The sequence below is a fragment of the Dermacentor albipictus genome, chromosome 2 (genome assembly GCF_038994185.2).
Source record: "Dermacentor albipictus isolate Rhodes 1998 colony chromosome 2, USDA_Dalb.pri_finalv2, whole genome shotgun sequence".
NCBI classification, from domain to species: Eukaryota; Metazoa; Arthropoda; class Arachnida; order Ixodida; family Ixodidae; genus Dermacentor; species Dermacentor albipictus.
In genome coordinates, this window is record NC_091822.1 from 181,510,281 (window position 1) to 181,519,329 (window position 9,049).

A 9,049-nucleotide genomic window follows, 5' to 3' on the forward strand; every position below is an offset into this window, starting at 1 on the left:
CTGTATCGGAATGTGTGGGTCCGCTTTAAACGATGGTCATATATGGAACCACTGCTTAACGCCATAAAATTCGACATCTACCGTCGAATAGCTGAACCACTGCCGTTATCGCGACTGAAATTTGTGCGTACTATTTTTCCTATACGACAATACTCGCACATTTATCCGCACAGTTAAGCACAGCAAAGCTGTGGGCACCATGGTGGCTAAGCGTCGGCCCGCACGATCAAGAGCTCGTAGCATATATGCCTAAACCTGTTTACCCCGGAATAAGCTTGTATATGCGTAAACTGGGAAAGAAACGTCAGTAACACTAAATGATCTCCGAGCGCCTGTTGACACCACCAAGCGCGTCGCTCGGAACCTGGCTCACGGAACCCTATACAGCGACGCGGGCGGAGATACCGCTGGTCAAGATGTCTATCGCACTACAAATCGCATGGCAGGCGCAGTTTATTCTGCTCGCGGCAGAAGCATCTCTGAGGAGTGAGGGTTTCTTCCGTGACCGCAAAAACCTGCTCGAGATGCTACAATGGTGAGTCCGGTACCATTTTGGAATGTTATCCTAAAACAATACTGGGTGTACAGGTGCTCTTCATCGCAGCTCTCAAAAGGGTTTCTGTCGTATAAACCTATTAACAGCTTTGACACACTGCCGATATAGCTTAGGCCACAGCGCACATCATGCAGCTCAGCGATAATGCTAAGTGTCGGTGTTTAAGTTAGCGCTGTCAGTCAAATGCATCCAGCCTATTCGCATTTTAAAAAAAAACCGAGGTCACCTAGGCACTTCTTATGATGCGAAATCATTAATCTCCATTTAAACGCCGCTGAGTAGTCCTGAGTCCACGTGGCCAAGAGAGCGCGTTGAGACGCTTCGCCTAGATAGCACAAGGCCGATGCACTTTGATCCGTGTCGTCATGCTACCTTGCCTGACTGCCATAGAATCTAATGGGGGCGCTCCCAAGTAAGCCGCGGCGATTTTGACGTCCCCGCTTCCGTCACGCCCGGGTTGGCGATGGAAATTTCGGTCCAAGTAGCATGATGCCAGAAAGCATGCAGAGCGCACAGGCCTTCTATCTAGGACGCGCTGGTTTAGCCCACTAGGTAAGACACTGAGCTTCTGAGCGTGGGGTTGTAACCTTGAAACTCACTGCCGCCAACGTTTTCCATTCCAATTTATTCTGTTTTTTCATATATTTATTTACAGCGATCACCGAGGCGAAGTTAGAACGCAGACGAGAGCTTGCGCGGATAACGCTGGGTACTGAGAACGAGGGTGACGTGGCATCTCGGCGATGCCCTCTCCCCTCACGCAACACCTGGCGCCGCTGCAGGCGTTTCTTTTCGCCCGCTCTGCTCCGTCGAAAAGAGCACGTGACGTGGCGTCGCAGCTCATGGGAATTTAGGTGCCGTTTCGCTGGTGCTGAATGGACAATTTGATGCTTCCGCATCAATAAACATATCGCCCAAGAGCCGGACACACATCGGCCTCCTGTGTAGCCATCTGTGAGGGTTCCAGTGGCGTGAACTATGAAACTGCTAGGCAAGATCAGTACACCCAGTAATATAATCTCAGATGTTTGCTTCATGCGGTGGACAGGTATGGCACGTTCTGAGCTCTTGAACAGCGCCGCCGCGCCCTGCGCGTGCTAATCAGCGCGCAGGTAAGCATTAGCGCACACTTGTGGGAGGTGGCGGGTTCAAACACCTTTCCTGTGCCCTCGTCGCACAAGCCTTGCGTCGTATATCCCGAAACGTGGCGGCTGTTTACGAGCACTTCGCTGTCCTCCTGGGTCACAGCGAAATTATCAAAGCCGAGCAGACCCTGTCGACGCCCTTTTATCCGGAACAGATTGTTGGTCTTCTTACCAGAGACAGGGAAGCCGCGGAGACACCGCAGCTATTTCGAGGAGACTTCGGAGATTAGGAAGGGGACATCCGAGGCATGAAGCAAGCCAGACCTCGAGAACCCTCGGTGTTATTGGTGCCCACGACCACAGGGAACAACACTGGTAATAAGATCGCCTCGGAAATCAGTGGCGTGCTAGTCCTACATCTGCGGTGTTCTTGAAGAAAAAAGAAGTGGAGAGGGATTCAACTTTAGTTGACACCGAGAAAGACAAAGTGTTCCTGAGCGAGTTGACGGTGAGAATGAGATGCATGAACTGTGTATGAACTATGTATGAACTATGTATGAAGTGTGTATGAATGGGATATGTTGTAGCTTATTGTGAGAGCCGCACTGAAGCGACAAGGTTTGATCGAAATGAACTTCAAAAATAATCGCCTTCCAAATTTTTTTGTTGAGTTAACGATATCATGATCAACATCACCGTAGCCATCACATACACAGTGGCACATACTCAGTGGGCGCAGTGGCTGATACCCAGTGTCATCACACGCCCAGTGCCCCGCGCCTAGTGTCATCACATGCGCAGTGCCCCAGGGGTACTTGTATTTAATATGACTGCGCCTTCTCTGTGACTGGCCCGCGAAAGGGTTGAGGAACACACATATCCCATGCGAAAAAGTGTGGATAACTTACCCTATTAAGAGATGGTGCTTGCTAAGAATAGGAAGCTAAAAGCCTTCCACAGCAAATTTCAATACTGTTGCACTCGACATAGACTTCAAAATTTTTGCACAGCAGAAAGTAATTCAACAGCAGTCGGCGTTCCCCATGATCCTTCTCTCAAGGACTCACCGTGTCTAATGCTCCATAGCTTCGGTGACATTGTGAGAATAGGTGCAGTCAGTAGTGCACGATCACAGGAACATAAAATATAACAGTCTATCTATCCTGTTTCTGGAAGCATACAACATCCTATAAATTCCTATAACATCGTTAATTCACTCTTACTACTCTCATTTGTGTCCTTCTCATGAAGACAAAACAACTAAATGCTATTGTGGTCTTCCTTTCGTTTCGTTTTTATGCCTTACTTCCTCTTGGTCACTAACTCCTTATCATGAATGTTTTCGTTGATCTTATGGTCATCGACGTACATGCTGTGATTCTAACAAAAACTAGTGCGCGTTACAAGGAACTTTCGGAGGCAGCATCGCGTTAAGAGATGCATATGTTGCGTCAACAAGCGCATCAATACGTTTACAGATAAAATCTGGTGTGGCAAGTAGGCTTGAGATATATTCTGCCATAACAACGATGAAAGTTGATGTGGATACTGCCTTCGGTTAGCGGCGATGGATCCGGGCTGTCCAACACGTCTTAAGGGCAGCCAGCTGTGGGACGAAATTATGGCAGGTCGCTGGCAAGCTCATGGCCTAGGTGCCACAACATGCAGCACCATAATGAGAAGCGATACTGGTTGCGCGAACACGAGGCTTGCCCAGTGGTGCAGACATTTCCGTGCTATGCATTTCTTCGTTTTGTCACCTAAAGGCTGGAAGCAAACGGTGCAGGGAGACAATTCACCAGCTCGTTTGAACGAACGAGGCAGGCAAGACTGCTCGAGACCTAAAAAGATTGTTTCGAACTTTTCGATTGTTTCGATTGGTTCGACTGTTTCAAACGAATGCCGTGTGTAAGAAGTTTCTGCCTAATGCACATTACTATCATAGATACACCAAGCCGAAGGCCTCCATGACAGAACAAAAAGATAGCAGGGCCGCCACATACAGTTCCATACATGGAAGCTGTTTGACCCAAACCACGTTTTTGCTGCATGTTCGGCGACATTCTGGCGATAAACCCACTGCAGAAGCAGTAATCGTCGGTGAACGGAACCACTGTTCGTGCTAGTTATTGGACACTAGAACAAAAGGCTTGCAGTTCCGCGCGCTTTTCAGAGGACTGACTCCATTTCCCTTGCACAGTAAAATATAACTATATTTGCTCGACGAGAAAATTATAAACAAAAAAGGATTTGCCATTCCGGTCCGTGCACTGACGGAATTGCAGCAAGATCCAGCGTCGGGTACACAGCCCTTCGAGTGAAGTACTGTTCTTTATTCCAGCTGTAGCTTCAACGGCCATCACGGCCGTAGTAGGTCGCGGTAAATGCTTTGCGTAATGAATGTTTCGTGAATACGGTTGCCTGTGTTCACGGCAGGAATTTTTGCACTTCTCTCTAGGTAGCGTTTTATTCTCTTCTTCTTACTTGCTCTTTCAGGACACACGGACATAGCGTGGCGCATATATCAACAATATGGCGCCTCCAACAGAAACTATATACCCCTGGTGCATCCCCCAAATATGGTCGCACGATGTTTCAAACTCAGTTCCCTCTTGGGCCTCTGAAACAACAAGTTCTCTAGCTTCGGCGGCTCACTCGCATCATACCATGCGATGCGAAGCACCGTCAGACATAGATTTCATCGTTCAGATGCACGCTAATGGCGATGCAAAAATTAACGGTTCAAACAATGGCGCACTCTTTCTTCTTCTTTTTTTTGCGCATACGTTGCAAAACCTTAGTTCCTCCCTCGTGCGTTGTTGGTTCACGCGCGAAGGGCCCAGCCACTCGCGATACCTTAACACGTGAAATTCGAGGAACCGCGAGAGGTCGCCACGTGTGCCCTCCTCTCTAATGCATGGTCCGGCAATCAGGCGTCAGCACTCCTGGAGCCCCGTGGCCGCTAACCGCTTCGAGCAGAACACACCCAGTCGCCAGCATTCGTATGTGGACCATCGAAGCCTTCGATGTGAGCCAGAAGGACATCACCAGCACAAAGACGCACGCGCGCGAGCACAGACAAACACGCGCGGACATGTCAACCACGTGGTAGAAGCGGGAGCCAATCGGCAGGCCCCGCAGCCAGTGGACACGAAGTGGGTTAATCAACGATGTCAAGAACGCGTGGCATACAAGGGAGAGTAGACGCGGATACCATGTCACATCAATATTCGCACCTGTACGGAGAGAAGGACCGACATCGGTGGAAGCAAGAAAAAGAGAAACCAGACCCCCACAAACACGCTCAAGGACGGCGAAGTTCATGTATGAAACTAAAAAGCCATTCTCCCACCATTGGACTGCCGCGAGGCACCTGAACATTATACACAATTGAGCGCCCCTGGCTTCTTTAGGCCAGCTACTATCGGCCCACACATTCTTACCCTCCACCCCGCACGCGCGCACACACACAGCCCACCCCACCAGCGGCGTCGTGAAGACAAGAGCAAAACGAGAACATGTTGAGACATTCCTCAAGTCGCAGGCACGTTCGGCTGCCCAAGGACGCGACGTGCCGCTCGGCCACTGGGCCTGTGGTTCGCGAGTGGCGCCCGGCTGTCGCGCGAGGGTCACGTACGTGCGTTCTCGGCCGTCTGCGCCTGTGGCCCGCATGCTGGCGTTACCTAACCTGACTGAACGACGACGCGCGCGTCCCTAACCCCGTTCTCCGCGGCCTCTCCCTCCTTGGCGGCGAGTGCGCCCGATTATAACGGAGCGAACGTAGGCCGTTTTCCACACGCCGCAGGCGGCTGGGAGACTACGCGGCTCTGCTACCGGTCACGACGCCGGAAGGGAGCTACTCGAAGCAAACCAGAGAGATCACAGAGCGGTGAGCAAGCAACTCCTGAAGAACAAAGATAAGCGCAATGTCTAGAAGTCCTAAAGCAGTTTGGGATAGAGATGGAGTCGCTGTGCATGATTGGATCAGGGGCCAACATCAGAAGCAGCATTCAAGACACAAGCAGGCAATCACTTAAAGGTTCACATAAATTCAGTAGCATGGGCAGCAACTTCTTTATTTCTAACCGTCAGTTTCAGTTTGAAGTGGAAAAGAGTCCGGTATTTCTATTCACCAAACAGTGAACATGGCGCCAATATCAGCAAGCCATAAAAGATCATTCAGCGACCTACTTAATAGCACGCATAAACTGTGAATTTCTTTTTTTTTCGTAACACTTTCCAAGATTGCACATTTGAACCGTATTGTTAACCAAAGAAAAGGTGTGCTCAAATTCTTGCTAGCGACACCGGCGCAAACTGCTTCACTGGCGGCCAGACGAGCGTTGTGTGTCAACGCTGCACACACAAGTCCGCATGTTTAGATTTCGTATTTTGGCAGTGATGTTTCTATTTATTCATTCATTTTTATTTTTGGATGGCTCTCTGGCAACCCACATGAATGGTTCCAGTTCAGGAGCACAGACATTTGGGAAGTTGATTTGATCCATGTAGCGGGACCATACTACTTAAGCAACGCAGACAAGAAAGACAAGAACAGTGCTCACTGCCCACTGCCCAATACTACCGAATACGTACGCTCACTTTTGCCGCAAGAGTACCATCCGCAAGAGCCCACATTCACGCCTGAAATTATAGCGACTGCGAAGGAAGTATTGCGAAAGCCAAAAGGTTGAGACACGTAGGGTTATATCACCTGTGCATCTTAAATTCCCTCTATCCAGCTTCACTTCAGGTTCACTTCCATAAGCCGCGAGACAGTTCAAGTGTCCACCGAAAGGTGAAACGGTTGCGATACAGGCTGTCTTTCCTATTTCCATTTCTTCGCTTCTTTCTTCCTTTTTTCACTTTTTTATACATTACGACCACCGTCGTTACCATGTGCTCCGCGAGGGACTCCTCTAAGCTTCACATGTCACTCTGTACATGTGCCATGGAAAAAAGTTGTACTCTTAATGGAAAACAATGAAGTTCGGTAGGATAGATTTTCATAGAGAGATGGAGAGAGGTAAATCTATTAAAAGAAGGACAAAGAAGTCGGCCTGAGCCAGCATGCTCTAGCCTGTTATTGTGCACATGAGAAAAGGAAACGGTGCAGAAAAGAGGGATGAAAGACGGTGATGACAAGTACAGGAAGATGAGGTGCGTGTAACACGTAACAAAGGAAACCATGTAACACAGTGTTTTCCTTAAAGCCTCAAATCTGGTCGGTGCTCTTCAAATAGCTGTTGAGAGAGTGCCTGAAGAAAAAGTACATAAGTGTCCGGTTGCTCTCTGTACGGACCGACGAAATTGTCGCTCTTTACGGATGCCATTATCGACGCAAGTTAGGACGGTTCTACACAAAGCACGCAATGCTTTGTGTACTGCGTAAGGAAGAGCATCCAAAATGAAAAAGACGCGTTATTTTATTTTTTTGTTTCTGTTCGCTAGCGGGCGACGACAAGAGAAGCTTGCTTACTCGACAACCATCTGTCCCGGAGCTAATGAAACGAGAAGAGGAAAGACAAAGTTATGGTGGGCAAAGCTAGAAATTTGTACACATAGCCGAACACACTGAAAGCCTAAAAAAGAAAAGGTCAACCAAGTGTCGACGCCAAAGAAAGCAAGGCAGACGTATGTGGTGATTCAAATCATCTGATGATTAAATGTTGATTATATATCTGTTCTGTTTCTTTCTGCCTTTCTTTTTCATGTTGATTATTCACTAATTTCATATCTTATTCCTATCGTATCTTATGCACAAGTATGTCGACCTTGTCTTTAGTGTAGACACTCACTTAATTCCTTCTTTTTTGCTGGAATTTCTTACAAAATAGCCGGATCCCAGATGCCCCAAACACGTACAGAGTCATCAAGGAAGAGCTTGTTTTGAAAAGCCCGCAAACTCAAGGCATGTGGCGAAAGCTTGGGGAGTGTCGGGCCATCTGGGATCACACGCGCGCGCGTGTAAGTTAGCGCATACTAGGCACATGGCGCTAGTAGCAAAACACCGCGCACTCTATCGGCCCCGAGCGTTTACGGTTATTTGCACGCCTTCTTGATTATATGCTTAGTGGCTGACTATTGCTACATGTTCTCGGCATGAAGAGGTATCATTCGATGACATTTTCGGGTGTATACAACATCTACAAGTCACCTAACACCCGTTTATTTTTCTGGAAGTAGTTACAAAATATCCAGATCCCAGATATGCCTAACCACTGTGGAGCCAGCATAGCATACCTTAAGGTTCTTCCAAATTGGCCAGCAGACCACAGATGCACGTCACAACCGCACTACGATCGGGGCTTAACGTTGGCGCCACAAGACGCAAAATATCTTTAGCGCGAATGCCAACACATCAAAATACCTGTTCTAGAGACCAAGAGCCTCAAGCATCACGAAACCAAGAGACATCAACTTTGCCTCAACGACAAAGTTCTGTTTTGCTTCACATCGAATTGTGATAACAAGTCCGGAACTTCGCGAACGCGGGAATAGGGCGGCTTCGTACGCGTCACAAAAGCTGGGGCATAGCGGAACTTATTTACACAGAAAGCCCTCCTCGGCGGTTCTCCTCCAGAAAAAAAAGCAGGTCTTGCAGTTTGCATCAAGTAACAGAGGAGTAATCGTTTGGGATGGTTGATGAAACATTTCCATAACCAGAAATTACACGTAATCCGCCGTCACGCACAGGAGGTTAACACTAGGATACGCAAAACGCTTGCATCACAAACACTGTGCTCGCTGCTGTGTCTCAGTGGCTATAGCATTCTGGTGCGGAGCGCGAGTCCCAGTTTTCTATTTTAGCTCACTGCGGCCGCATTGTCACTTTCAGAATCCACGGCGGACAATATTCACCCAGTGCCATGCACTAACGCGGCGTTCTTTGTAATCTACGGTGCAGCACTGGGACATCTAAAACCATCAAATAATGAATCAACGGATACATTTTCAACGAGCAATTTCAGCGTCTCCAGCAAACAATTCTTGCTTCAAGCAAGGTCGTGAGAACGCGTCCATCCTCCTGTAGGGAAGGACAGTGGAGGTTTGCAAACATGAGCAAAAGCGAGACCTTTTGACGTGATCGTAAGGACACAATGGCGTACAGCATTCTGCTGTTGCAAAGTTTCGGGTTCAGTTTTCTGGTCGCGGCGGCCGCATTTCCATAGGGTTTGAATTCAAGAACGCCTGTGCCCTTAAACTGAGTTGCACGTTAAGGAACCTTACGCTGCCAAAACGTTTTCAGGAGCACCCCCACAGTGGCATATGTGATAGCCCATATCAGTGACATTGCTATGTGAAGTCATATCCACTCAATGAACCATGCGATCAGATCGAATGCACGTCCTGAGACGTTGTTCACTGGAAACAGCAGCACTTCCAGTCCTTGCTGAGCGTCGGTACG